Source organism: Vitis riparia, chromosome 19, assembly GCF_004353265.1.
Source record: "Vitis riparia cultivar Riparia Gloire de Montpellier isolate 1030 chromosome 19, EGFV_Vit.rip_1.0, whole genome shotgun sequence".
NCBI lineage: Eukaryota > Viridiplantae > Streptophyta > Magnoliopsida > Vitales > Vitaceae > Vitis > Vitis riparia.
Genome location: NC_048449.1, coordinates 20221871 through 20235943, shown reverse-complemented (window position 1 = coordinate 20235943; position 14073 = coordinate 20221871). Strand labels below are relative to the sequence as shown.

General features: G+C 31.8%; 1 long non-coding RNA gene and 1 pseudogene across 1 annotated transcript; one reads left to right on the top strand and one right to left on the bottom strand.

Moving 5' to 3' along the window:
- The window catches only part of LOC117908304, a 68658-nt pseudogene that overhangs the window by 19002 nt on the left and 35583 nt on the right, over window positions 1–14073 (top strand).
- Window positions 12138–13905, bottom strand: LOC117908614. The gene is made up of 4 exons (XR_004650227.1): window positions 13772–13905; window positions 12883–12996; window positions 12611–12795; window positions 12138–12517 (listed from the first exon to the last, which is right to left on the bottom strand). It is a non-coding gene; the product is annotated as an uncharacterized LOC117908614 (long non-coding RNA).

Here is a 14073-nt window from a genome sequence, read left to right as displayed (position 1 = left end):
AATTTTGCTTCTTACTATGCCATGAGACAAAGTGAGTGTCCTAGGAAATGACAAGTGCCACTAGTGATTTTTCTTTCAACCCTACAACTGGTAAAATTGGCATCCGAAAAACCAATTAATTCAAAGTTATCACTCTTAGGATACCATAAGACTATGTCCATTGTCCCTTTCAAATATTTGAGGATTTTTTTTTTACGAAACTTAAGTGAGATTCTTTAGGACAAGATTGAAATCTAGCACACAAGCATACACTATGCATAATGTCAGGTTTACTAACGGTCAAATATAACAAAGAACCTATCATGCCTCTATACATGGTAGAGTTAATGGATTTACCTTTCTCATCCTTATCAAGCTTGATGGATGAGCTCATTGGAGTCTTCATTGTTTTGGCTTCTTCCATGTTGAACCTTTTGAGAAGATCTCTTATATACTTTGCTTGATTGATGACGAACTTCCATTCTTTAGGAAGGTTTTGGCTTGATTCATCTTGCACTTGTTGAGGAGGGGGTAGTTCCAATGGTGATTCTTCTTTCTTGTGATCCTCTTCATTTTCTTCTTGTTGTCTTCTATCTTCAATTTGCAATCTTCCTATGAAGGTCTCCAAACCTAAGTCATCATCCTCTCTCTTTCTTGGAGAGAATTGTTAGATTCATAAAAAATAACATGGATGGACTCTTCTACAACCATGGTTCTTTTGTTAAAAACTCTAAAAGCTTTACTTGAAGTTGAGTAACCAAGAAAAATTTCAACATCCGATTTTGCATCAAATTTTCCAAGATTGTTTTTGGTGTTTAATATAAAACATTTGCATCCAAAGACTTTGAAATAGCTAATGTTGGGTTTCTTATTTTTCCAAAGCTCATAGGGAGTTTTCTTAAGAATGGGCCTCAATAATATTCTATTTAAAACATAACAAGAAGTGTTAATTGCTTTAGCCCAAAAATATTTTGGTAAGTTGTTTTCATTTAGCATGGTTCTTTCCATCTCTTGAAGAGTTCTATTTTTCCTTTCAATTACCCCATTTTTTGAGGAATTCTAGGAGCCGAAAAATTGTGGTCACTTCCATGCTCATTGCAATACTCTTCAAAATCAATATTTTCGAATTCTCTCCCATGATCACTTCTTATACAAGTAATTGCAAAACCTTTTTTCATTTTGAACCTTATTGCAAAACTTTGAAAACTCATAAAAGACTTCATTTTTTTTATTTAAAAACAAGACCCATGTGTATCTAGAGAAGTCATCCACAATAACATATGCATACGATTTTTCTCCAAGACTTGGTGTCATAGAGGGACCTAATAAATCCATATGCAACAACTTAAGTGGCTTAGATGTGGAAATGAAGTTTTTGTTTTTGAAAGATTTTTTGATTTGCTTTTCCATTGGACAAGCTTCACAAACTTTATCTTTTTGAAAATTTATTTTGGGAAGGCCTCTAACAAGTTCATCTTTGTTGATATGGGAAATGAAGTCCATGTTAGCGTGTCCTAACCTCCTATGCCACAACCAACTTTGATCATGCATGCTTGAAAAACATCTATCATGACCATCATATTTTGAAATATTTATAGCGTAAACATTATCATGTCTATGACCCATGAAGATGGTTTTATCATTTTGAATATCTTTGATGATGCAATGAGATGCTTCAAAAATTACTTTAAAACCTTTGTCACAAAGTTGACTAATGCTTAAAAGGTTATGTTTTAAACCATCTATTAATAAAACACTTTCAATAAGAGAGGATGTGTCATTACCAATGTTACCTTGACCAATGATCCTTCCTTTTGCATTGTCTCCAAAGGTAACATATCCTTCATTTTTTTTTTTTTGCAAGAAAAGCAAACTTGGATTCATCTCCAGTCATGTGTCTTGGGCATCTACTATCCAAGAACCACTTATCATTCTTTGAACCCTACAACATAAAAACTTAAGTTGATTTAGGTACCCATATCTTTTTGGATCCTTGAGGGTTGGTGACCTTGAATTTTTCAATCCAAATCTTTTTAGCTTTTCCATTTGAATTATTTTGAGAACCATTTCTTAAAAGGCATGTACTATTAATGTGCCCCCATTTTCCACAAAAGTTGCAAGTAGTGGAAGGACTTGCACTTGTGGATTCCTTTACAAAATAATTTTTAAAATACTTTTAATTTTTTGAAGTTTTGAAACTTAGCCCTTGTTCGTCAAAAACACATTTTTGGATAACTAGAATCATTTCAAAACATTTTTGTCCATAAGAAAAGATTGAAAGAGAGGAGGTCAACCATTCATTTTTCTTTCTTAGAATCTCATTTTCTTTTTCAAGATGAGTTTTAGAAACTTCAACATTTGATTTTTTTTTTTACTTCTCCAAGTTCTTTTTCAAGTTGTTGAACTTTCTTTTTAAGAGAAATATTTTTCAAACTAAGTTTTTTAAAATCCTCATACAATTCTTCAAAAGCATCATGTATATCTTCATCACATTTTCGGATTCTTTGTAGGTCTTTCCCAAGGCTTCAAAACCATTGACAATGCCAGTGAACCTAGTAATCATCTCAACAATAGTCTCATTATCTTTCATAAAAAACAATTCATAACTATGAACAAGTAAATTGATTTTTGACTCTTTCACTTGATTTGTTCCTTCATGAGTTATTTCAAGCAATCTCCAAATTTCTTTAGCCGATTTGCATTGACATATTCTATAATATTCATTTCTATCCATAGAGCATTGCAAAGTATAAATGACCTTAGCATTTAATTGAAAATTTCTTTTATCATGCTCATCCCATTCTTGCTTGAGTTTTAGAACCATGATTCCATCAACTAGTTTTGAAGGAAACGTTGGGTCATCTTTAATGACATCCCATACGTCTAAATTGGTTGATTGTAAAAACCAAGTCATTTTAGTTTTCCAATAGGGATAATTGATTCCCATAAAAAATGGAGGTCTATTTTTTGCAAAACTTTCAATGTGAGATGAGCTTGATGGATTAGCCATTTCCTTTTAGACGATTAAGTCTTAAACAAGAGGCCTAGCTCTAATACCAATCGAAAAAATAAAAACTAATCTTAAATAAGAAAAACACCTAAGAGGGGGAGATGAATTGGGTTTTTAAAAAATTCTTTTGAAACACAACAAATTTAAGTACAAGAGAAGCAAATATAAAAAGATAGAGTTAGAGAAATCAAACTTAGATTTTATAGTGGTTCGACACTTCCTTGCCTACGTCCACTCTACTCAAGCTCCTAACCGAGTGAGGGTTCCACTAACTTGAAGCTTCAACCAAACTTCTAATCACCTTTACACTTGGATTCCGGCTCTATGAGGTAGCACCCCTCTAAGCCCTATAAAGGTTTGTACTGACTAAGTTGAGGGAAATGTGGCAATTAATTGGTTAATTGAGGGTACCTAGGTAGACTAAGGTGATTTAAAAAAACAACATGCCAAACAAGATATAATCACGATAAATAAGAGTTAGGGTGCGTACTTGAACTGCTTCTTAAGTGCTATCATAAAACATCAAAGGTTAGTTTAAATAGTATATCACCCAACATGCACTTTATCATAAATAATTGAACAATGTAACAAATATCAAGACACCCAAGCACTATCAAACATAGGCATAATTCACAATGACAATCATAATTACAGAATTTAGAAAGTGGGTATTAGGGAGCGTACCTGGATAGCATAGATAACTCATAATACGCTTCCTCAGGACATGGGAGGTTAGATAATAAATAATAAAATAGGAAATCCTAACATGCTTATCTAATTAGTATAACAAAAATTACCACAGTATACGAAATAATCAATTATCACATATATCTTATATACAATTCCTAAAAAATAGACATGATTACAACAAATAGCAAGGGTGGTAGCAAAAATAAGTTTTGAAAAGATTTTCTTATGTAGGGGTTTCACCAATTCCCTAATCGATATACACGAATTTAGCTTAGAATTATCCCATTTATTTGGGACCACAAGCTTTTATTCGTGTTTTGTTCAAAACCAAAATTTTCATTGAAAACCAAGAAGGATGCAAACCGATCAAGATATGATTACATATTATTTAAGAAAATGAGATTTTGATTCTAAGGACTCTAAATGATTTTATTTTTAAAATAGAGTTTCAAAGGGATTTTTTTGAGAGATCCAAACATAAAACGAAATTTTTTTTCAGAGGAGAAGGCACTGAAAGAATTTTTTTAAAGAAAACATGCGGAATTTTGGAGGAGAACAAGGGACGTCGGACGGAGATTGGGCTGCCACTTTAATCATCAAGAGAGGATTTTCTCTTTCACTTCACAAGTTAGTTTTCTATGTAGTACTTTTATTTAGCCTAGATTTTTTTGAAATTTTAATTTTTGATTAATTCTTTGTATTAAAGTTCATATTATTTTATTTTTAAATCTCCAATTAGTTTAGCTCCAATCTACCTTTTAGTTTAAGTTTGTTAGTGATTTTAATTTATTAGTTTAATTGATCATGTCAAATAAAGTTTGTGTCTTTAATTCCGGATTAATTTAGTTTTAGTTTATGTTTTAGTTTGAATGTGTTAATGATGTTAATTTATTAGTCTAAATAATCTTGTGAGATAAAGTTTATATTTTTTAATTCCGGATTAATTTAGTTTTAGTTTGAATGTGTTAATGATGTTAATTTATTAGTCTAAATAATCTTGTGAGATAAAGTTTATATTTTTTAATTCCGAATTAATTTAGTTTTAGTTTATGTTTTAGTTTGAATGTGTTAATGATGTTAATTTATTAGTTTAAATAATCATGTGAGACAAAGTTGGTATTTTTTTTTAATTCCGGATTGGTTTGCTTTTAGTTTATGTTTTAATTTGAACGTGTTAGCGATTTTAATTCATGAGTTTAAATAATTTTATCAAATAAAGTTTGTGCTTTTAATTCTAATTAGTTTAGTTTTAATTTATTCTTAGTTTAAATGTATTTATTGATTTTAATTCATCAATTCAAATAATCTTATTAGATAGATTTTAATTTCAATTTAGTTTAATTTTAATTTATTCTATAATTTGAATGCGTTTATGACTTTAATTCAATTGTTTGATTAACCCTCTTAAATAAATTCCATGTTTTTAATTTCGATTTTAGTTTAGTTTTAATTTGCTGATTTATTTATTTGTTTTAGTTTGATTGTATTTGTATGTTCAATTTGATAATATAGCCAATCTTTTAGATGATGTTGATGTTTTTAATTCTAATTTAATCTAGTTTTAATTATTTTTTGGTTTGAATGAGTTTGTGTGTTTTTGATTTTATTAATTTTGATTTTGATCCATTTATGTCCAATTTTGTAGTTGATTATAATTTTAGTTAATTAGTTTAGTTAATCATGTGTTATTATTTTCAAGTCTTATGTATGGCAATTTTAATTTTGATCCATCAATATTTAGTTTTAATGTTTTTTAGAGTTCCGGTTAATTAATTTGGTCAATCACATGTTATTATTTTTCATATTTTGAGTATGACATATTTTGGTTTTGATCTATTAATATTTAATTTGAGTTTTTAGGAATTTTAGATAATCAATCTAGTTAATTGCATGTTATTGTTTTCATATTTTCAAGATTGCTAAATTTTGGTTTTTGATTTATCATATTTTGTTAGAATGTTAATTTACCTTAATTAATCCCACATTATTATCTCTAGATGTTAAGTTTGTTGATTTTTAAATCCGTGAGTGGTTTTTATTATCTTAATTCATGAGTTTCTTGAAATTTAGATGTTAGTCTTGGATAATATTTTTGTTAGTTTGTTTGATTAGGAAGTCATTAGTTTGTTGCCTTAGTGATTATTGGTCAAATCCTTTTTTTGAAGGCCATTGGAAACCCATGAAGGTTAGCCCTACTCTCACCACTTTTATTGGCATGATTGTCTAAATATTTATTTTGTGATTTTCGTTTCTTTTTTTTTTTTTTGGTTGGTATTTTGTTTTCTATGTTTCGTTGTTTTCAAAATTAATTTCTTTTGTTTTAAAACAAAACACTTTTCTCAAAAGATCCCTTTGAAAATCTATTTTAAAAAAAAATTCATTTAGAGTCCTTAGAATCAAAATCTCATTTTCTTAAATAATATGTAACCATATCTTGATCTGTTTGCATCCTTCTTGGTTTTCAATGAAAATTTTGGTTTTGAACAAAACATAACTAAAAGCTTGTGGTCCCAAATAAATGGAATAATTCTAGGCTAAATTCGTGTATATCGATTGGGGAATTGGTGGAACGCCTACATAAGAAAATGTTTTCAAAACTTATTTTTGGTACCACCCTTGCTATTTGTTGTAATCATGTCTATTTTTTAGGAATTGTATATAAGATGTATGTGATAATTGATTATTTCGTATACTGTGATAATTTTTGTTATACTAATTAGATAAACATGTTAGGATTTCCTATTTTATTATTTATTATCTAACCTTCCATGTTCCAAGGAAGCATATTATGAGTTATCTATGCTATCAAAGTACGCTTCCTAACACCCACTTTCTAAATTCTATAAATATGATTGTCATTGTGAATCATGCCTATGTTTGATAGTGCTTGGGTGTCTTGATATTTGTTACATTGTTCGATTATTTATGATAAAGTGCATGTTGGGTGATATACTATTTAAACTAACCTTTAATGTTTTATGATAGCACTTGAGAAGCAGTTCAGGTACGCACCCTAACTCTCCTTTATCGTGATTTGATCTTGTTTGACATGCTATTTTTTGAAATCACCTTAGTCTACCTAGGTACCCTCAATTAACCAATTAATTTCCACATTTCCCTAAACTTAGTTAGTAGAGACCTTTATAGGGTTTAGAGGGGTGTTACCTCATAGAAGTACCTTTCCAATAAGTAATCTGATCTCCGGACCTAGACTCGGGTTTTTCAAAACAAGCTTTTCCAAAAAACTATGGAGTCACTTTTTAGGGTTTTTTTCTTGTTTTATTTTCCCTTTAAAATAAAAATAAAATAAGTGGCGACTCTGACTTTTCTTTTCAAAATTAATTTTTGACTAATAAAAGCAAGTCTCGCCGATTAAGTGGGGATGCACGTGAAAAATGCGGGTCTACAAATTGGTGACTTCGCTTGTGGACCCACATTTTTCACGTGCGTCCCCACTCGATCGGTGAGACTCGCTTTTATTTGGTGAAAATTTTGTTTCTAGAAAAGTCGGAGTCACCACTTATTTTATTTTTATTTTAAAGGAAAAATAAAACAAGAAATAAAACCCTAAAAAATGACTCCATAATTTTTGGAAATGCGTGTTTTTGAAAAACCCGAGTCTAAGTTCGGGGAGCAGGTTACCTATTGGAAAGGTACCTTTAAAAGGTAGTACCCCTCTAAGCCCTATAAAGGTCTCTACTGACTAAGTTAAGGGAAATATGACAATTAATTGGTTAATTATAGATACCTAAGTAGGCTAGGTGATTTCAAAAGAATGACGTGCCTAACAAGAAAACCAATCACAATCATATAGAAGATTTAGGGTGTGTACCTAGGCCACTTCTTAAGCGCTATCATAAAACAATCAAAGTTAATTTAAATAGTATATCACCTAGCATGCGCTTTATCATAGATAATCGAACAATGAAACATATATCGAGACACCCAAGCATTCTCAAACATAGGCATAGTTCACAGTGACAATCATATTTATAGAATTCAGAAAGTGGGTGTAAGGGAGCATACCTGGATAACATAGATAACTCGTAATTCACTTCCTTAGGGCATGGGGGTAGATAATAAATAAAACAAGAAATCCTAACATGCTTATCTAATTAGTATAGTAAAAATGATCAGAATATACGAAAAATAAATTATCACACACATCTTGTATACAATTCCTAAAAAAAAATAGATAGATATGATTACAACAAATAGCAAGGGTGGTAGCAAAAATAAGTTTTGAAAAGATTTTCTTATGTAGGGTTTCACCAATTCCCCAATCGACATACACGAATTTAGCCTAGAATTATCCCATTTATTTGGGACCACAAGCTTTGATTCGTATTTTACTCAAAACCAAAATTTTCATTGAAAACCGAGAAGGGTGCAAACCGATCAAGATATGGTTGCACATTATTTTTTTTTTAAAAAAAATTGATTCTAAAGACTCTAAATGAATTTTCTTTTTAAATAGATTTTTTTAAAGGGATCTTTTGAGAAAAATTGTTTTGTTTTAAAATAAAAGAAATTAATTTTTAAAATAACAAAACATAGAAAATAAAATACCAACCAAAATAAAAGAAAACAAAAATCACAAAATAAAGTTTTAGACAATCATGCCAATTAAAGTGGTGAGAGTAGGGTTTCAGTGGCCTTAAAAAAAGGGGATTTGATCAACAAACACTAAGGCAAGAAACTAATGATTTCCTAATCAAGCAAACTAACAAAATTATCATCTAAGACTAACATCTAGATTTCAAGAAACACATGAATTAAAATAAAAATAACCAATCAAAGACTAAAATCAACAAACTTAGCATATGGAGATAATAATGTGGGGTCAATTAAGATAAATTAACATTCTAACAAAATATGGTAAATAAAAAAAAACAAAGTTTAGCAATCCTGAAAATATGAAAACAATAACATGCAGTTAACTAGATTGATTATCTAAAATTCCTAAAAACTCGAACTAGATATTAATAGATCAAAACCAACATATGCGATACTCAAAATATAAAAAATAATAACATGTGATTGGCTAAATTAATTGACCAAAACTCTAAAAACACTCAAACTAAATATTGATGGGTCAAAATTAAAATTACAATATTTAGGACATGAAAATAATAACACGTGATTAACTAAATTACTTAACTTAAATTATAATCAACTACAAAATTGGATATAAATGGATTAAAGTCAAAATTAATGAAATAAAAAACCCACAAACACATTCAAACTAAAAAAATAATTAATACTATATTAAATTAGAATTAAAACATCAACATCATCTAATAAGATTGGCTAAACTATCAAATTGAAATTGTAAATACATTTAAACCAAAACAAATAAATAAATCGGCAAATTAAAATTAAACTAAAATCGAAATTAAAAGTATGGAATTTATCTAAGAGGATTAATGAAACAATTGAATTAAAATCATTAACGCATTCAAATTATAGAATAAATTAAAATTAAACTAAATTGAAATTAAGCTCTATCTAATAAGATTATTTAAATTGATGAATTAAAATCAATAAATACATTTAACTAAGAACAAATTAAAACTAAACTAATTAGAATTAAAACACAAACTTTATTTGACATGGTTATTTGAACTAAAGAATTAAAATCAACAGATGCATTTAAACTAAAAAATAAATTAAAACTAAACTAATTAGAATTAAAGGCACAAACTTTATTTGATAAAATTATTTAAACTAATGAATTAAAATCACTAACATGTTCAAATAAAAACATAAACTAAAACCAAACTAATCCGAAATTAAAAAACATGAACTTTATCTCACAAGATTATTTAAATTGATAAATTAACATCATTAACACATTCAAACTAAAACATAAACTAAAACTAAATTAATCTGGAATTAAAAATATAAACTTTATCTCACAACATTATTTAAACTAATAAATTAACATCATTAACACATTCAAACTAAGAGAGTAAATTGTAACTTAATTAAATTGAAATTAAAAATATGTACTTTATCTGACAGGATTAATAAAACCCATGAATCAAAATCTCAAATATACCCAAATTAAAAAAATGTATTAAAACTAAACTAAAACCGAATTAAAAGTGAACTTTATCTAACAAAATTAATTAAGTTAATGAATTAAAATCACAAACACATCCAAATTAAAAAATAAAATTAAAAACTAAATTAAATCAAAATAAAAAAACGGGAACTTGCCTACTTAGTGTTGCCGATACCCCTCTCGAAATGCGTGGATCTTGTGTGCAACCGAATCCCCTGTCCAAAGAGTCCTGCTGCTCCCCCTGAATTCTGCGCGTGTCCTCTGTGGAGGAATTCTGCTTTATGTTTGGATCTCTAAAAAAAATCCTGTGCGTGTCCTCTCTAAAAAATAATCCCCTGCGTGTTCTCTCTACCAAAAAAAAAAAAATCCCCCGCGTGTTCTCTCTAAAAAATTCCCTTGTGTGTGGATCTCTCTGCCCAAAAGTCTCCCTCTCTGCCTGTTCCTGCCCCTTATTTATATGACAGCCCCTCTTTATATGGCTGCGTGAGGATCTCCAAAATTCCCCTTAGTACAGCCAGCATGTAGAGATCCTCTTCTTATGGGAAGTGGGGATTTTTTATGGCAGCCTCTCCATCATTGAATATTCTATTTCCTTTTTTGAATGCATGTGGATATGGGAAGTGATGTATGCCTGACTTACCTAGCAATTTCTTCAAGGATGCAGCCCGTGTCTTGTTGGAGAATGGTGCGGCCTATGTGTTTCTCTTGCTTGTCGAGTGAATGCTTGATGGTTCCCTCAAAATATGCTGTTGCCCACAAGCGAGGCGGGATTCGTCGAATCCAGTAAGCAGCTTCTTGGAATATCTCCTCAATCTGGAGGATTTTTGCTTCAAGTTTGATTACGGTAAGAACCTGGGCAGCTTCCCGAATAAGGTTAACAAGCAGAGTGTTGTTGAACTCTTTTCGGAATCTGTCGCTGAGATGCCGCATGCAGAATCCATGAAAAGCAGTAGGAAAATTAGCTTCGACCCCTTCCACAATAACCTTCTGTCTATCAGACAAGATTGTAAGCCTTGGCATGTTCTCTGTATTAATTTCAAGGAGGTTGTGCAGCTCAGACAGGAACCACATCCAGTTATCATCATTTTCTTCATCAACAACCCCAAATGCCAAAGAAAATAGAGCACCATCTCCATCAAAAACCAGTGGCAAAAAGCAATGTCCCAAGGTATTTGCTTTTCAGAAGGGTTCTGTCGAGCCCAATTAGGGGCCGGCATGCATTCAGAAATCCATAGATTGAAGCTTGAAATGAAACAAAAAGGCGGTGGAAAGAGTTATCCATAGGATTTGCATAAACCAATGCAATACTTTCAGGCTTGGTCCGTCTGATTTGGTCGCAGTACTGTGGAAGAAGACGATATCCTTCCTCAAATGACCCACGAACAGCAGCCATGATCCGCTCCTTTCCTCTCCAGGCTTGCTTGTATGATAGGGTAATCCCATGAACTCGGTGAATCTCTTCTAGTATCTCCTTTGGTTTATAATGAGGGTTTTCTTTCAGGCTTTGCTCAACTGAACTTGCGACCCACTGTACTGAAGCTTGTTGATGACCGAGATGTGTAATCCCACCACAGGTATGTGATTCATGGATAGTCCTGATTGTGAAGGTGGGAACACCTGGAAGCTTTGCACAATGAATTCACCAAGGGCATCCACATATGTATCAACTGACCGGAGAACAATAGATGTCGAAGCAACCCTAAGAAGATCACGAACCATCTTAGGTTTGACTTCGCGAACTGTAACTCCCACAGCCTGGATTTCAGTTACCAACTCCCATGGTTCTGAAAAAACTGGATAATGCTCCTTCACAAATTCACAAACTGTAGCTGGTAGAAAATTACCACCAACCCCATTCCTAGGTTGGGAAAGAAACATACCCTCTTCAGCCTTGACCAAATTTCCAGAATAGAGTTACCAGACAGGAAGGTCAACAAGGCGAGCATAGAAAGGCCTAATTACTTGTTCAATCAGATATTCCCAATCAGCTTTAAGAACATTGGTTGAAATTAAGTTACTGTTATCAGAAGGTTCATTAACCAAAGAGTTCCCAGTAGATCTTGGCCAGAAGGAATAAATTCGGTCCCCATAAGCCTTCAGAGCCAGATTAATGGTACGACCTACAGTTGGCTCAATAGTAGAACTTGAAGGTTCTCTTCTTAGTTTTTGAATTTCCAACACCATTTCAATGTAGGAATCACGAACACAAGACATCTAGAAAGAACTCTCACCTAACCCTTTCATTATATAAAGATATAGCTCATTTCAAATAAAGTTGATAATGGAAATACACCACATTATTTGATTGCTTTTAACTGTATCTAAATGAACTACAAAAAAAGGTAGCCAAAACAAAACTACTTTACTTGTTCTGCACAAAGGTAAGAAGAGTTGAAAAAGAGCAGAGGCTGGAATTTCCAGAGATTAGTAAAAAAGAATTATACACTCTTGGTATCATCAATAGCAACGAGATGAAATCAATCTCTAAATGACCCCATCTAAGAATACAATCAAAATACAAATAGACAAGGTACTAAGAAAATGGATTTTTTGCCTTATAAACCTATGTTACATTTACAGAATGTTTCAGATGTTTTCTGCAAGCCAAAGTTGGTATTAGCTCATGTTAAGTTGCAACTTCCCACTCCAAATTGCGGTTCTGCATGTTATTGATGGTTTGAATTTGCTTCCAGGAGCTGGTACAGTTGAAAGCAGACTAATCTTGCAAATGCTAGAGACATTCATTGTGATTATCAGACAGCTTTTGAATCCTAACACAGGAGGGAAGTGTGTTCTTGGTTACACAGATATAGTCTTCCATCTTGAGCTAAATAACAAAATGAGATGGGGATATTGATGAATACCATGATTGAGAAACAAAATAATTGTCAACTATTGAACTGTAGCTGATTTAGCTGCCACGACACCCTCTAATTTTTCTGTACAGCACATCCCAGAGCCCTTTTTGGTCTTGTTGTCTTTTTCTTTTGTTCACAGGCACGCCCAGGAAGGTTTAAAAATCCTTGAGGTGTTGGTGAATGGTCCAAGTCTACATGAATAAATTCAGTAAGGATTTGTGCTACAGGAGTGATTTAGTGTCCAGCCACAGAAAATATTTTAGGATGGGAGATCTTACTGGGTCCTTGAATTGCTTAGTCACTTGTTCAATCACATCTTTCATGCCCTCAAGCCTTCCCAGAAGTGCATCCTCACCAAATACATCGTCCACACCAAATAAGAGACGGGTCATCTGCCATGAACAGTTTAAAGAACTGATGAGTAACATATCAGTACTATTGAAGGAGAATGGACATTGGCAACAGTTAATACAGAAAATTTTGATGACTCGAATCAAAATATTCAATGGTTAAAAATTTACAAGTAACTAAAAAATCCAATACATGAAACCAACTTCATATGCATACAAAATTTTCCATGCACTAAAATGATAAAATGGAGGAATATTCATTGGTTCAACTTCAACATTTCTTTCTTAATTATTGCATTGTTAGAATTCATATGGCAAGGACAAATGCAGATTACTAGATCTATAACACATTAATACCACTCATGCCTGCAGTCAAGGAAGAATAAATAGTAGGCTTAACATGAAACTATTGACAAACAGGAGTGGGAGACCATGTAGTTGATTACATTTGCATTCAAAAGTAGTGAATTTTTCTTCAAGAAGCAACAAATCCCATACTGGACTCATTAAGCAATTTTTTCTTTTCATCACGACACAAGCAAAGCTCTTCCAGATATTCATCCATAATTGCTGTCTAATTGGTTACCATGATCGTTACAGGTAGACTTAACCTTCTATGATATTGGGAAGCCTATTGAGAAATTGTCATAGAATCAACCTGGACAACTCACTTCCCTCAGGATTGGCCACATTACGAGTTGATCAATGTTCAATCATCAATGCACCATTTCACATGATAACTAGGCTTGACCACATCACAGCAGATAATTCCTTAAACCTGGGAGATGCTAAAATTGGAAGATTCTTATGGACGTACCTGATTTAATAAACCACCAAATTTATTTTTTAAGGACATCATTTTAGCAAGCCCCTTCTCTAATGATGGAAATTGCAATAACCAAAGTGTATGACCAGTAGGAGCTGTATCAAATAGTATTACAGAGTAATCCATTGTTTGAACCAACCTGCACGAAGAAATTAGTACAGAAAAAGTTATACTCGTAAATGGCGAGTGCAATAGAATTTTATCATGGAAGTAACCATGTCTAAGCATTCTGTTAGAGAAAGTAGAAGTACATGTGCATGGCCAGTACTTGATTTTCTAAGTGTTTAAATGCT